This window comes from Protopterus annectens, chromosome 5.part0 (genome assembly GCF_019279795.1).
Source record: "Protopterus annectens isolate FY-2018-M chromosome 5.part0, PAN1.0, whole genome shotgun sequence".
In the NCBI taxonomy this organism is placed as follows: Eukaryota; Metazoa; Chordata; order Ceratodontiformes; family Protopteridae; genus Protopterus; species Protopterus annectens.
In genome coordinates, this window is record NC_056735.1 from 1902752266 (window position 1) to 1902768532 (window position 16267).

The following is a 16267-nucleotide window of genomic DNA, read 5'->3' on the forward strand; positions in this document are numbered from 1 at the left end:
GTATAGCAGGCACACTGCATGTAAGGTAGCCTTTGCACCAGCAGTAAGAAACTCACTGACAGCAGAGATAACTTTCCAGTCCAGGATACTTTCTTTATGGTATACCTTATCAGCCCAGTTCAAGATCATGTTTGTCATAAAAACGTAACTGGTAATACATTAAAAAACAGAATTAAACAGGCAAGTAAAACAGACATACTAAAAAAGGCAGGCAACAGACTAAAATGATGGAATAAATAAAATGGTAACTTCCAAAATGATAAAGTAAAAAAAAAAAAAACAACTAAATTGTGTACTAATACAGAAAGCACCTTGATAGCAAGTTCCATAATTTTATACGATGAAAAGCAAATGAGGAAATCGTAGAAGATTCAGTTCACATCCCTGGAACCAGTAGCACCCTGACATTGTAGAGTGGAGACAACAGGCAGGCCAGCAAGAGCCCCACAGCTGTTTTAGACAGGGAATCACAGTCATAAACAGCTGGATATATAATGACTAGAACTTTATAGATCATATGTGAACAATCAGGCAGACACTGTAAGCTCTGGAGAACCAGAGTAATGTGAAAGTAAAACAACATATCAAACCATACCTGGGCAATAGAATTTTGCACAAGCTGTATGTTATTGAGTTCATAGTCAGGCAGTCCTGGGTATAAGAAACTGCAGTATTTAGTGTGTGGCAACACAAGGCAATGGACAGCCAGAGCCAGGTCTTCTGCTGGTAGTTGGTAGCTGATATGAAAGATATTTTTGATGAAAATATGCAGACAATATGATAACAGACATGATCTCTAAGTGTCAATTTGTCATAGAGAACAGCCCTAAGATCACACATGTAGGGCACAAATTCAAGCCTGTCACCATTGTACATTATGGGGGCATTTAAGGGCTGAAAATTAGAGTATCTGACTGTAGAGTGGACAGCGATGGCAGCTGCCTTCAAGGTACAGAGTCTGAGCCGATTACTAAGCATCCAAAAGAACTGTGAGGGAATTCAGACTGCTGGTGAATGTAATGAGTTGTGTAAAGTCATACTATCAGATATAATTAGTGCACAGTACGAAATAAGGAGGGTAAAAAATAATTACTTGTTAATGGAAAGCGAATGTATACCACCATTTTCAATTGAGATGGTACAAATGGACAAATGGCAAAGATTTATAAATAGGAAAATTGCGAACTAATCAAAGTAAAAGTCCGCTGTTTTAATTTAAACTCCAAACCAAAACGTAAAAGGTCACACAAACAAACTGTTCATTAAAAACTGCAAGAAAGACCCAACCAATCTAATTCCTCTAGTGAAGGCCTATGGGATTTATGCAAATGACCCCTTAAGGACAATGGTGTAGCCAGGCATACACTTTGTACTCTACAGAGTACATTTTTTCTTCGCATCACTCAGGAACATTATAACTTTTTTCAGGCCATATTATTTTTTGCAATTGTCTAATTTTAATGGCTCTAACAACAAATGCATATCTTGCTCACAGAGAGGACTGCAAATCTAAAAACAATGTATTTCTAAAAGGAATGTATTTAATAGTTTTAGAGGGAACTGCCAAAAATGATGTGCACATTTATTAACTGCAAGGTGGGCAACATTTTGAAATATTTGAAATAGCAGGTGGGTTGGGGGTCAGTAACAAGAGTTTGAGAGTACAAAGTGGAATTTTCTTGCTACAACCCTGCTTAAGGACAGTGTTTCAGGTACATGCTTCTGAATGCCCATGACTTTTTACTTTTTTAGTCTTTATGGGTACAATCAAGTCAAATAAGCCAAACCCCATTAGCTGTAGGCAGCGAATGTTTTGGCCTATTTCTGACCTTGTCAACATAAAAAAAGCAATACGTGGACTGTTTAGCTATACTTTAGAAACACAAAGTTTGAAATCAAGCTTGATGTCCATAAACATTAGTGAGCTGACAAAACACCCCAAATAATATTCAAACTAAAGGGTAAAAAGGTCACACAGCAAACCATTTTGTACAGACTGCAAGAAATATCCAACCAAGCTAAAATGTTTACTGTGTAAGACTTTAAACCTCCTGTAGTGAAGAGTCATGAGATATAGTCAGAGTCATAGATTGTTAGTCGGCTAACAACCTGGGGAGGGGGGAGGGGCTTTTTTAAGCCTAGCTAAGTTTTCCTGGAAGAATAATGACATCCTGTATTCAAACAGGACATTGAGGGCCAGGCACTTATAAGTTACCTCTGTCCATAAGGGACATGGGTAGCAGGCTCGATGCCAATTTCCTGTTCCTCATCCACTGCTCTAGGTTATGCTTAAGCTGGGTAATAGACAAACTCAGCTTCACATGGATGGAAAGCCTGCTCCATAAGATGGGTAGTCTCTGGGACACATGCCTGCCTCTCCAGCTTGTTCTGTTTAAGTCACAGAAAAAAACTCAGGTCTCTAGACCTTGTATTTCTTGTACTCTTTGACTAAAGAATATGCAGGAAATTCATAAGTGTGGGGTTTTAGGATGCCTTGTAAGTCAGATATAGATCAGTCCTCAGCAGTCTATAGGAGACTGAGTAGACGGAAAGGGCTTTAAGGCACTCTTCATAAGGCAGATTTGTTATGCCTTGGAACCTCTGAAATCTCTGTAGTTGCTGCATATGCCTGGTCAGGTACATACCGAAGGGAGCAGTGTACTCTATGATTTTTCTGATAAGGGCAGAGTATACTGGGACAATGACATCTTTGGACCTAGATGCCATGCCCTTACTTATAAGTTGTGCAACATAAAAGGATTTCTTCACCACTGTGACCATGTGGTGGTTGAAGGTAAAGGTATTGTCTATGTGTGTACCCAGATCCCAGACTACTGGGTCAACTTTTAGGGATGTATTATCAACACAGTAATTAGCCAGGATGGTTGACTTCCCAAAAGGTACAATTATTAATTTCTTAGTATTGAGTTTAGGACTATAGCTTTGGCACCATTTGTTAGATAGAATTAGGCCTTCTTGAAAACTGCTAGTGTCCACAGAGGGTCGATGATAACCCCCAGCCTGCAATCATCTGCAAACTTAGTCAGTCATAAACCTTCAGCATTTGCTTCCATTTCAGAGAAAATAATGCCAAAAAGGAGTGGGCCAAGTACAGAGCCCTGGGGGACTCAGCTATTGACTGGCCTCTTGATGGAAGTGACCTCACCTTTTTTCACCTCCTGGGTCCTATCAGTGAGCCATATGGCTAACTAGTGAGTGATAAAAGGGTTTATACTTAAATTAGTGAGCTTGTTTATAATACCTGAGTGGGGTATTGCATCAAAAGCCTTGGCCAGGTCTTGCCTTCAACCAGTGCTTTGGTGATGCTCTCAAAAAAGTCCACCAGATTTAGCCATCTTCCATTTCTTGGGCACAAAATCTGACAGTAGACTCCAGCTGAAAACTGATTCAAGTGGACCAAAGAGATCATGTTTCATGCTATTTATTAAGTATCCCAGGATGTTATCAGGCCCCATCGATGCAGTGTTTTGGCCTTGGAACGTGCAATGAGGACCTGTTCTAGTAATGACTGGGGGATTGTGATATACAGTATTTCCTTTAGACTGTCAGGGGGGAGGGCACAGATAAACCATTCCATAAAAATATGCAGATAACCCTTTTTTAATGAATGGTTTGTTCGTGTAAGATTTTTTTTGACATGGATGTTAGTTTTGATATTTTGCAGGTATCCTAATGTCATAGACATCATGCTTGGCTTTAAGCTCTGTGTTTCTAAAGTACAGTGAAACAATCCAGTTATGCTGTATTGACAAAGACAAAAAAGGCCGAAACATGCTAAGTCTACAGCTAGTGGGGTGTAGCCTTATTAGCTTGAAAAAAGTAAAAACTCATGGGCATTTAGAAGCCATGTACCTCAAATACTAGTATGTCCTTCAGGAGACATGTGCCTGTATATCTCATGGCCCTCCACTGCAGCAGGTTTAAGATATTATACAATGAGGACTCTAGCTTGGCTGGGTCTTTCTTGTAGTTTTTACTTAAAAGTCATTATGACAGACCGTGATATACATTTAACCCAAGGCAAGAAAGGATTTTCTTTTGCAGCACTGTATTAATCAAGTTTTATTTCAAAAGATAATTTTTGTAACTATACAAAAACCTGTTCACTTCTAAATCATTTGCTGTAGCCACTAACCAGCCAAACTATTTTGAGGGAAATTTTAATTTCAAGCCACGAGAATGTCAAAAGTACTACTGTCACAGAGCAAAATTGCAAAACTAATTATGCTACCAAGTTATCAAGTTACTTATTTGTTGATACATATCTGTAGTTTGAAGTCCTGCACTGCACATGAGCAAAAAGACGTTATTTATTGTACAACTTGTTCTGGGGGTGGGGGACTGTACTACAACATCTCAGTTTTAGTGGGCGTCATGCTTCTGCTATTGTTCACAGATAAGCAGAATGAAATGCTGGGGCGAGGGTTCATTCAGACTAATTCCAGCATTTGATTGTTGTAGGAATTAAATTGGCAGTTTACAACTCCCAGGTTTGTGCCCTAGTCAGTGTACCATGCTGTCCTCTAGTAATAAAAGGTGGGACAAATATGTTTAAGGCTAGAGAAAATACAGCAGTAAAAACAGTCACTACCTGAAGGTCAGAGCTGTAAAGAAAAAGGAATAAAGCAGAAAAGCAAAAAGTCTGAACTGTCTTGATACATGCAGTTTTATTTACTTATTTTAATTTAAAAGAGAAGACCAAGCTTAGAAGTTGTCCACACTGCAAAACGCTATAGGATATGTCATGAAATGAATCCAAATAAAAAATGTAGTATGCAGTTATGCAAAAACCTTAACAAAGTCATTATAAATTAGTTACATAAAATTGTCATAAGTGATAGCTGTCATTAGAGAAGATGTAAATACAGTTAACTGCCAGCATGCTTTATTTTGCATTCAGACAACAAATGGAAGTGTAAAGGTTATCTGCCTAGTATAAAAGACACACACAAGGAAAACTATCCTACTGCAGCTATACAGTATATTCTGTAGCAGTCAGCTTTAATGCATTAACCTTTTTTTTTCATTGTAAGAAATGGCATTCTGATGCAGAAGCTGTAAGCTGGAAAAGACACCCACATTTTCCTGACATGAGAAGTTAAAATAGAAGCAAGCTTTTTGAACTGTAATTAGTCTTGAAATATGAGCTTCAGCTGCAACATTTTCTACTGCGTGTTCCAGGAATAAAGCATGATCAATTCACTATAATGATCTACATCACATATATCAGCCACTGGTATCAGAAAGATAAATCAACAATATCAAGTGGTGGTGTCAAGGGACACACAGTTCAGTAGTGAATGATGTCTATGTTGTATTTATTAAGCAGATATCTAACAACTATGTAAAAAGTGCATGCTGTAGAAATGTATTACTGTGGTCTACGTTGTATTTATTAAGTAGATATCTAACAACTATGTAAAAAAGTGCATGCTGTAGAAATGTATTACTGTGGTCTACGTTGTATTTATTAAGTAGATATCTAACAACTATGTAAAAAGTGCATGCTGTAGAAATGTATTACTGTGGTCTACGTTGTATTTATTAAGTAGATATCTAACAACTATGTAAAAAGTGCATGCTGTAGAAATGTATTACTGTGCATACTTGGGATTTGTGCTTAAGAAACTGACTGTCATTTTCATTTTAAAATCTGTCGCACTTGATAGCTGTAACCAAGGTCACTCATTTCTGACTGCCTTTGACAGCAAGGACAATTAATCATTCACCTCCAGGAGTCCTTATTCCATTTCAGTGGGTTTACACTGTGTACACTGAGGGAAGGATTTTAACTGTAGAGGTAAACCATTTCCAATATGCTGTACCATTGCAAGTACTCCCAGACTGAACATCAGTTTGCATCATTAACATTATATTGGAATGTACCTAACCCAACTTACTTGTAAACCACCCTCTTAAAATTCCCTCACTTCATACACTTCTCCAACCCTACCAATCCTCCAGACCCCTTCGCTCCTGCAACAAAAATCTACTCCAAGTCACCGAACCCAACAACCCTGCAGGGGAAGCGTTATTCTCCTACTCCATATCCAAAATATGGAACTCACTTCCCACTGCCATAACTACCCTCCCTTCCAGCAATCTCTTCAAAAATGCTCTTAAAACACACCTAAAATCTCATTGGCTATGTCTTTGTCCATACCCCAACTTTCTCCTATACCACTAATTAGCTGCCAGCTCTACTATTAGCTGTAACCACGTTATCAGTATTTCATTACTATTTCATATCGTTTAACTAGCAGATGATTGCAGTATGATGTTAACTCTTTTCTCTGTGTGAGAAATTAATGCTACTAGGCAAATGTCTTGCACCTTATATTGTTATTATACTCTGACATATGTCATTACCTGCCAGACTGTGTCTTTGCTATAAATACGCTGTTTTTGTTTCCTCTGAAATGCTAGATTATACTCTTACATTATATGAAATTTTGCTTGTCTGAATATATGGAGCCTTCCTTGTGATATTATACTCTGACACATAGGTCATTTCTCCTGTTTCACTATGTCTTTACAATAATTATACTGTTTCTTTTTTCATCTGATATGCTAGATTGTACTCTTATATTATGTAAATCTCATATGTCTGAATATATGGAGCTTTTCTCCCCGGGCCTCTGCTGAAAATGGGCATATACCCAATCGGACTTTTCCGGTCAACAAATGTAAAATAAAATAAATAATAAATAAATAAATGTAACCTCATATCTCCTGTCTGTCACACTGTCAACTAGCACATGTAAAACATATCCTAATTATTAATTATGTGATTTACTTCTAACTATTCCTTCTTAGACAGAGAAGAAATACACACGTCACAGAAAAGGGTTGCTTGAAACACATACCTTTTCCTCTGTTGCACCACAACCCTTGTTATCACCGCCACTGCCTTAAGTAATTGAGAACTGAATAGATAAGGAGGAACATTTTCACTAACTGGGTGGCAATAATTAAATTCACAATGAGAACTTATGCCTCGTTTTTACAGGTGTCCTAAAGAACACAGCACAGAGCAACAGGAGAAGGACAATTACAGCAGAGATTGGTGAAGGTGAAAAGGTGCACACAGTACCTACCATAAGAAGTAGTATTTGGCGCTTTGTGTAAATTTCTGCCCATGTAAACTAGCTTGAAAAAGAGAAAGTGATGGCAAATACGAATGCTTGATACCACCCGCTCTTGCTTCCATCCTACTTGTAGGAAATATGATACTGCAACCTGCCTCACGTTCTCCTTACTCCTCCATTACCAAAAATATTTTTACATCTACCATACATTTCCTTGAATTGTACAGTTACTGAATCCACTTTCTTTGGTGGGAAGTTGACCAATACATTTACCATCTCAGCAAAAAAAAAAAAATATTTCTGCTGCCCTTTTGAAATTTGACCACAAGACATTTTAAAGCATCAAACCTCCTTTCCTCAACAGCAAACATATTAAGCTCTATTGACCTTTCCCAAGGCTTTTAATGCAGACCCTCTGCTCTCAGAGGCTTATCATTGAAGAACTTCAGTCCTATACATGTTCATGAAGAGATAGGGCCTCCAGAATTGCACAAAGTGCATGAAATGGTATCTCCAGACCTGGATACAATACATGAGATGGGTCCTTGAAACACACATCCAATCCATGAGGCAGGCATCTAGATCTTAAACAACACATAAGATTAGATCTCCAGACTGGCATACACTGCATGACATGGGGGCCTCTGGATCTGCACAATGCATGAAAAGGGGCCTCCAGACTACCATACAATGCATGAGATAGGGACTGCAGATCTGCTACAATGCATGAGATTGGGTCTCTAAGTCTGCACAAAATGCAATGGAGGGAACCTCCAGACCAACATAAAATGCTTGAGGTGAAGTCTACAAACCTGCTACAGTGCATTAGATGGAGCTTCCAAACATGCTTACAATTCATACAGTGGGATGGAGTCTCCTCAAATTGTTTGTCCAATCACCTTTCCTTTAGTAATATTTCTGTATGCACCTCAGAGAACTCCAGTTTTTATTACTGCCTTCTTGCACTGATTTGTCATATACAGTTTATTGAAATAAATACCACAGGCTTTGCAATTTATTGGCCTACTTTATCTCCAGTATTTAGCTTTTTCTGAATATTTCTTTGCAGTGTAAATTACACAACTTTATTGATGCTAACCTTCCATATCTTATAGCATTCTTATGATTTGCTAGTCACAGTTTCATTTTCCTCACACCTCCATGTCTTCTCTCTCTCTCTCTCTCTCTCTCTCTTTGATGTAGCTCTGTTTATCATTAGCAAGCAGACATACATCACCATTCCATTATTTTGTAATATCACAAAATGCAAATTAAATATGACTGATCCCAGTACTGATGCCCATGGTACCCCTACTGGTAACTGTACGGTTACCACTTTAGACAGAATGGACCTTAGTTCTGCAATCTACCATGAACTAGCCTTTTATTAAGCCTACAACTTTTAGATCTATTAAAAGACAGTGCAGTTTTTGTACTGGCCCATTTTGATACATTTTAAGTCTATACAAACCAATTCCACACTTCTTATGTTTGCTACTTTACCCACCTTGCATGTGATCTATTCAGATTTCTCTGGTATAATCTGACTGCGGTAATCCCACTCTGCCTCCTACTGCTAAAAAAATATTATTTTAAGAAAGATTACATCATGAATGAGCTATGTAATGGTTGACTGACAATGACTGGATATATTAAAAGTGATGTATAATGTTTGCGGCTACAGTTGTCTTGGCATGGTTTGTAATGTATAATGATTGCAAGTGAGATTGTGCCGCTATGACTTATTTTCATTTACATAAATGTAAGATTGTCTGTGTCATACAGGATAATTTAATAAAAATGTTTCTTGTAAAAAAAAAAGAAAAGAAAAAGAAAGAAAGAAAAAAAAATGACATCATATTTGCTGTCACAGGGGACATCTTCTCCGAATCATAAATTCCCTACATCTGTCTTACTTGTGCTCTTATGAAGTGGAATCAGTTATCTTTCATCTGCCGAGGAAGTAGCTGTTCATGCCATCAATACGTAAAAGAGTTTTGTCAGTTATTTCACTGGTTTCATTTTAGTTCTTCAGCTATTCCTCTCTTATTCCATTGCATTACTCACCATCCATTTTAAATACTTTTTGTTGACCTTTTCTCCTGTGAAAGTGCTAAAGGTAGCTCTCTGAACACAACGTTCTTTTCGTCTAGTGGGATGTGAAAATTAGACAAGCATGTTAGCATTTTTCTGTTGCCCTCAACCCGCCTTCCTTCCCTTTGTTACTCCTCGATTTCCTTGCCTTGTTTATCTATGCTCCTTAATGCGCACATAACTTGTTTTATATCACTTTTGTAACAGGGCCTGCTATTCATTTCTGTTTTAGCCTTTGTACTTCTTTTTCATCTGGCAACTCTTTTTGTTGTAGTTAATACAGTTCCCTGTCTCATTCAGTTTGAGTTTCACTTTATTTCCTAAAAAACTTTTTTTTTCTTAATATTTACAGCCAGCAAATTTCTTTGCTTCATTGACAAGATTTGTCCTATAGCATATTTTTTTTTGTGTGACAGCAGTTTTGATTCTTATCAGTTATTGTTCCATCCTCTTCATGTTTTTGAGTTAAGGCACATTCATCCATCATTTCATATTCACAATGCCAGATTATGTCAAGTTTCATCACTCTAATATTTATTTGACAAGACTATAAAATGACAATTATTGTGAGTCATTTGGTATGGCTGTCATTGTTACACACACCTGTCCATTTCTGAAATTCTTCCTTTAGGTTCATTAGGCAGTTGGTGTAGAGATTTAAGGCTACTACTTCCTGCCGTCAAGGTACAGGGTTTGAGCCTGAACAAGTCACTACTTGCACTGCATTCCTAACTAGGGAATAATACACACTTTCTGGTGTAAACACCTGCCTATGCTTTTTGGGGGGGGTGGCATAATGATCATGGGCGATGGAACCATAGAGCCAGGGGGAGGGGGAGCCCCCCCACACACTTTTACAGCTGCAAGACCTACTGGAAAAATTAATGAAGTGGAGTTTTCACACTAACGTGCATTCGCTCGTGGAAGTTAAACTAACTAAACTAGCTTGTTCTCATATTGTTCTGTGTTACAGGAGTTATGCTGCCGCTGTTCTGTTAGTGCTGCCAGAGTCATGCTGGTAAGGAGAGTTTTGTTCTTTTATTTACAGGAGTTATGCTGCTCCCCGTGTGTGTGTGTGTATGTGTGTGTGTGTGTGTGTGTGTGTGTGTGTGTGTGTGTGTGTGTGTGTGTGTGTGTGTGTGTGTGTGAAATGCGCCAGTTAGGTATACCTGGTGGTTAGTGTTACTCAGGCTCAAACATGAGCCTGAATTCTCTACCCATACCACCACTTGTGATTCACGGAGTTGAGTCCATAGCTCTCCACTGTCCAGATTTTCACAGAATATTTGGCTCATACTTTTGGTCTATTCCTCTTAAAATTTGTGGTTTTCTGGCAAATCAGTGAGAACTGAATTCACTAAATAATGATAGCCCTTTAAGTTTCAGTCTTCCTATCTTTCAGGAAACATATGGTAACACAAAACACTTTATTTTAGCAACTTTCTAAGATTATACAAGCAATATTTAAAAAGTGTCCCTGGTTTTGAGCCTTTGCCCCCAAATAAATGTTGGCTTTTCCAGATTTCTTGTGCTGCGAAGTTGAGACATTTAGTTGAGTGTCAAGTGTAATTTACAAAGAGCTGAGAGCTTCAGGGGAAAATAACTTTAGTGCTACTTATGCTAAGTTGTTTGCATTGTTAGTAGCACAACAAGTAGTATACTTGCATTTGATGCCGAAGGCTGTGGGTTCTACTCCCACAGTATGCAAATGGATCACTGATAGTGTACTGTACTGCTTTGTACTTTAAACAGAGTTGATGCAACAGTCCTATGAATGTTCTCATTTGGAGGAGTTACCTAGTAGCTATGGACCTGTCATCAGTTTGCTATCCATTCCCCATTGTAAACTTACTAGCTTATCATTTTCTTAATGTAGCATAGACAATTTATTCTTCAAGGGCAACAGGCACTTTATTTGTAGATGAAACAATGAAATATAAAGGTGTTTGCTAGCAGCAACCTGTTTGTTACAGATCCCTTTAATGTGGAATTATTTAGATGACTTACGTCTGCAGAGATTTTGCATATTGACTGATATTAGTGGATTGTAATGACAGAAGTTTGAGTGGCCTTTTATGGTTGAAATTTTCTGAAATGGGTAGTTTTTTTCATTATTGGTTTATACATTTAGTTTCATTGCTTACTAGAAGACTTTTCCAAACTACAAATTTAAAACACATTCTAACAAGTGGTGCTGTATTATACAAGGCATATAATGTAATACAATCAGGTTAATACAATCAGGAAGGTGAATCAAAGAATGCATACATGTATGCTTGTTCACAGGATGCAGGAGATCAAAATAGAGGAAGAGACCATTCACCAATAGAGTCCCCCAGGGTTCGGTGCTGAGAGTTTTTCTGTTTGGCATATACATCTCAAAAGTAAAAGGAAATACCAAAGGGCTTTGGTTGACTAAATTTGAGATGACTGCAAACTAGGAGCAGTTATTGACTCCCCAAATGACTTAACCATCATGCAGGAAGGTTTGTCCCAAACAATAGCTGGTGCCAGAATCATGAATTGAAACTAAACTCAACGAAATGCATTATCATATTCTTTGGGAAGTCATCTAATCCAAGGAACTGCCAAATTGACAATGCCCCATGAGAACTGACCCAGTTGTTTGGCATTTGGGAACTTGTGTGTACAGTGACCTAACTTCTGACCAATATGTGCCCAAAGTCATAAGAAAGTCTTTCTATATTGCACAGCTTATAAACAAATTGATTGTGACTAGATCTAGAGATGTTATTGTCCCCCTTTACAGAGCCCTCATTAGGTCAGTCATTTTGTATAATGCCCACTTTGGCGTGTATCTGTCCAGACCCATGCAGCAATTGGAATACTCATAGAGATACCTTGCTAAAGGGATACAAGTCCTAAACAATAGGTCTTGCATGGACCACCTCAAAGATTCATCACTATACTCAGTATCCTACAGAGTGCTTAGAGGTGACATGTCTGGCATACAAGGCATCCTCCGACCTAATACAGATGGACCTACTGAACATCATCAAGTCAAATGGCATCAGAAATACTAATACTCAGTGCAGGTATCTAAACTGAATGTTGTGGAGAGATGGATATATATCAGAGAGGCTACCACTGTTCCAGAACAGACTATCCATTCAAGTAAAACAAAGCTCATCCCTGTCCATACTCAAATGCAGCTTGGATCTAAGGATGGGTAATAGAAAATGTACTTCAGGATTGCCTTTCATCCACTAATGGATAGAGGCAGTTCTTAAATGCTGCATCCCTTACAACATGGGTCCCCTCAAATTATCTATAGTATGATCACATTTATTCTGACTAGGGCTAATATACAATTATCAGCCATGGGATAGGTAAAACCAATCAGGAAATGTTAATTCAAGCACCAAAAGGGAAATTGGCTAAGCTTAAAATGTCCACCAAGTGAACCTATGTTGTGGTAATAAATAGTTTTAAAAAAATTACCCTTTTTAGATCACTAAGTGCCCCTCTCACCCTCCACCCCCCAGTCTTCAACAGCTTCTCTGATAATGATCAAGGTGGTTACTTTACAGTCACAAAGTGCAAGTTTTGATTCCCACACGGGGCAATTGGCAAGGCTTAAAATGACCCACAAGGACAGTTAGCTTAGTACTAATTTATGAACTTATGACCCTATTTGGGGCTGCTAGGTCCAGGGATGATCCCTCCTATTTTGGTTATAATACAGTCATCATCTGTTCTGCACCACTAATCATTTCAGAGAATCATTTACATTCCAAATGTTTCTGAAATAAATGTGTTTCTGCTCACACTTGGCATATGCAGATTCATCTGCACAATGTAGGCACAGCTTATGCAGTTCTAAGGGTTATTATTTTCCTATTTATTTCCTTTTTTAATTGTGGAAGTGCCAAAAGATCTACAGAGTGCATTTGTTTTTTTTTTTTTTCTGTCTCCAAAATAACCTCTCAAATAAGTAATTAATTTAAGCTTTTAAACATAACATGTAACCTTTTTCCAAGTTTTTCCTTCTAGGAACCTTCAGAATATGGTACATCCTGACAGCCCTGAGATCCGGGCTATGTTCAGTAGATGGAGTGTAAGTCAATGCAGCACTGCTCAGCCTTTCCTCATGCATTGCTGCAACCAGCTGAGGATGTTTTTTTACTCAGGCAACAGGCATTTGATACTATTGCTCTAGCAGTGCTCGATGCTCAATGTTCATGTCCCTATGCTGTTGTCCTAGCTCTGTCCCCTGAAAGGTTTGCCACAGTCTTGTTGGATTTTCAAAAATTTACAGCGCTGCCAATGTTAGTTTGGTGACATCTATGCAGATTATAGCTTGTTCATCATAACTGAGGATTCCTTAAGTTTCTTGTTTGTCTCTGCCCATCCTTAATTTAAATTTCTACACTTATGGTTCATACCTAGAGAAATGTTGGTGCCTGTGGCTGTTTCTTTATTAGCGTATGGTCTCCCAGTAGTCATAGAATCACCAATAAAGCCAAACCCCTAAGCTTTTCACTTTTCTTCATTTTACTTTGCTGTTATTTCAGATTTATATACTTAATGGTCAGGCCTGACTTATTTTGGATGAACCTTTCCATCAGACGCCCAGGCAGCTCTAAATTGTAAATTCCTATCACCTTATTTCCTTGTCAGTGCACATTATTTTTCAAAATACAAACCTCACCACTAACGCCATTTTATTTGATAAATTAAATTGTTGTACTACATATCTTCAAACTGTAAACCTCGAAATGATAAACTGACCAAATCAAATCTGAGAAAAGTAGCATTTGAATGAACGCATTTGTTTTGCAGGGAGGAAACCTGTGTGGGTAGGGCAAAACCCTCACACCTCCATTATTATCTGTAATAACAATATGGTTACACAACTGCTGGGAAAATAGAAAGTCCATGCAAAGGTGATAAACAGTTTATATAACAGATTTCGCAATATGGCTGAAACAAACATCCACATAAAATAACAAAGAAATGAAAAAACTTTTGCCCACAGCAGTGGAAATACAGAAACAAACAACTCATCACCAGGAACTATATGCAAAGCAAGTCTCTGTATTCCAGGTAGGGACCATAGCACAGAAATACTACCTTCATCATGAAAATACCTCCATAAAACCTTCCCAGAACTTAAGTTTCTGATAGCTGGGATTAGAGAGATGGCATTCCAGGGTATAACATTTAATGAACAGTAGAGCTCCCAAATTAATCATGTAAGTCTCAGCACAGACTTGTGACGTCTTGCTTGGGATGATCCTACCTCATCAGTATTATCAGTACTAGTATCTGAGTCACATTACAGATATATTACTACCTCATCAGTATTATCAGTGCTAGTATCTGAGTCACATTACAGATATATTACTACCTCATCAGTATTATCAGTACTAGTATCTGAGTCACATTACAGATATATTACTACCTCATCAGTATTATCAGTGCTAGTATCTGAGTCACATTACAGATATATTACTACCTCATCAGTATTATCAGTGCTAGTATCTGAGTCACATTACAGATATATTACTACCTCATCAGTATTATCAGTGCTAGAATCTGAGTCACATTACAGATATATTACTACCTCATCAGTATTATCAGTGCTAGTATCTGAGTCACATTACAGATATATTACTACCTCATCAGTATTATCAGTACTAGTATCTGAGTCACATTACAGATATATTACTACCTCATCAGTATTATCAGTGCTAGTATCTGAGTCACATTACAGATATATTACATAACTGACCATTTTGTTTTGTTACCTTTCCCTCTACCACTAGCCTTTGAAAGATATCTAGGCTTTTTTTGTGGGTGTGTGCTGCTTTTGCACCATTGGTAACAACTGCTTTCATGACATGTGCAAATTATTTAATTTGGGTTAACTAACACCACACAAACACCATCAACATATGCATGGAGGTTTTAGGGCTGAGGCTACCATAATGCTTACAACAGATAATTGACTACACCAACATGTCTCACAGCAAGTTAATATTAACACAATAGTGCTGAAAATCTGTTCTCAACTGACAATGCTTCTACTCCAAATCAGAAAATGTTGGAACACAGATGTGATGTTTCATTGACCAACAACAATTCACAATAAGCTGCTCATGTTTTCAAATTAACAAGAGCACTTAGTCAGGAAAGGTGATCATGTAGGGACAAAATAGGCAGGGTCGTCAATACTCTAAACTTGAAATCACAGCACAGTAAAATGCTGTGCTAACATTCTCAGAAATATGTTGATAACCTCTAGGGAGAGTTGTTAACCACTGCTTCATCCACCCATAGGAGAGAACAAGAGAAGAAAAGTACTTTACACAGACATGAAAATCTACTGCACTGAATGAAACTAACCCAAACTGCTACAGATAAAAACACTGAAGTATCATTAGAAAGGCCAGAATATGTGAGCGAAACCACTAATTCTGGCAAAGAGTTAAGAAACAGCTTGCTAAAGTATCAAAAAGCAGATACTACCCATGATGTCACCAAACAATTGTTATGAATGAAATAAAGTGGAAGTCAGGAACTTAAAAGACAAACAAACAGATTTTAGCACTAAATCTTCTCCAAGCCTTGTACTGTACTCAGCAAGCCATGAAACTGCCTCCAGCATGATGCAATACTTTAATATTTACAAGACAAAGGCAAATTACTTACAAAGTAATTCATGTAAAATGTGTCCTATCTTCACAGCTTCTGCAGAAATGCCACAGCAGTACCCAGCTATGAAACTTTTATCAGTCTAATATTTGCTTTTTATAACAGATTCAGAGTAAAGCACAGAAACTGAAGATAAATGGTTTCTGCACAAAGCCACCTGAATTCTGTGTCCTATTCTGTAATGAGTATTTGCTTCTTATACCAATGGGTGCTACTAACATAAGGTGGCACAACCTCACAGATTACTTCTCAAACATTAGCATTAAAGAGAGTTAGAAGAAAGGTGGACATCCATAGGAAAAGCATGCAGATTAGAATATAATACATGTATGTATGTATGTATGTTGTATAACATAAATAGATATAAACCTGCAACTGCAAATGAA

The 16267-nt window shown here is 37.8% G+C and overlaps 1 protein-coding gene across 1 annotated transcript in view; it reads right to left on the reverse strand.

Annotated features, from left to right (window-relative positions):
* Window positions 1-16267, reverse strand: part of SIAH3 (siah E3 ubiquitin protein ligase family member 3) — a 735965-nt gene that overhangs the window by 415563 nt on the left and 304135 nt on the right. The gene's annotated exons all lie outside the window — the stretch shown is intronic.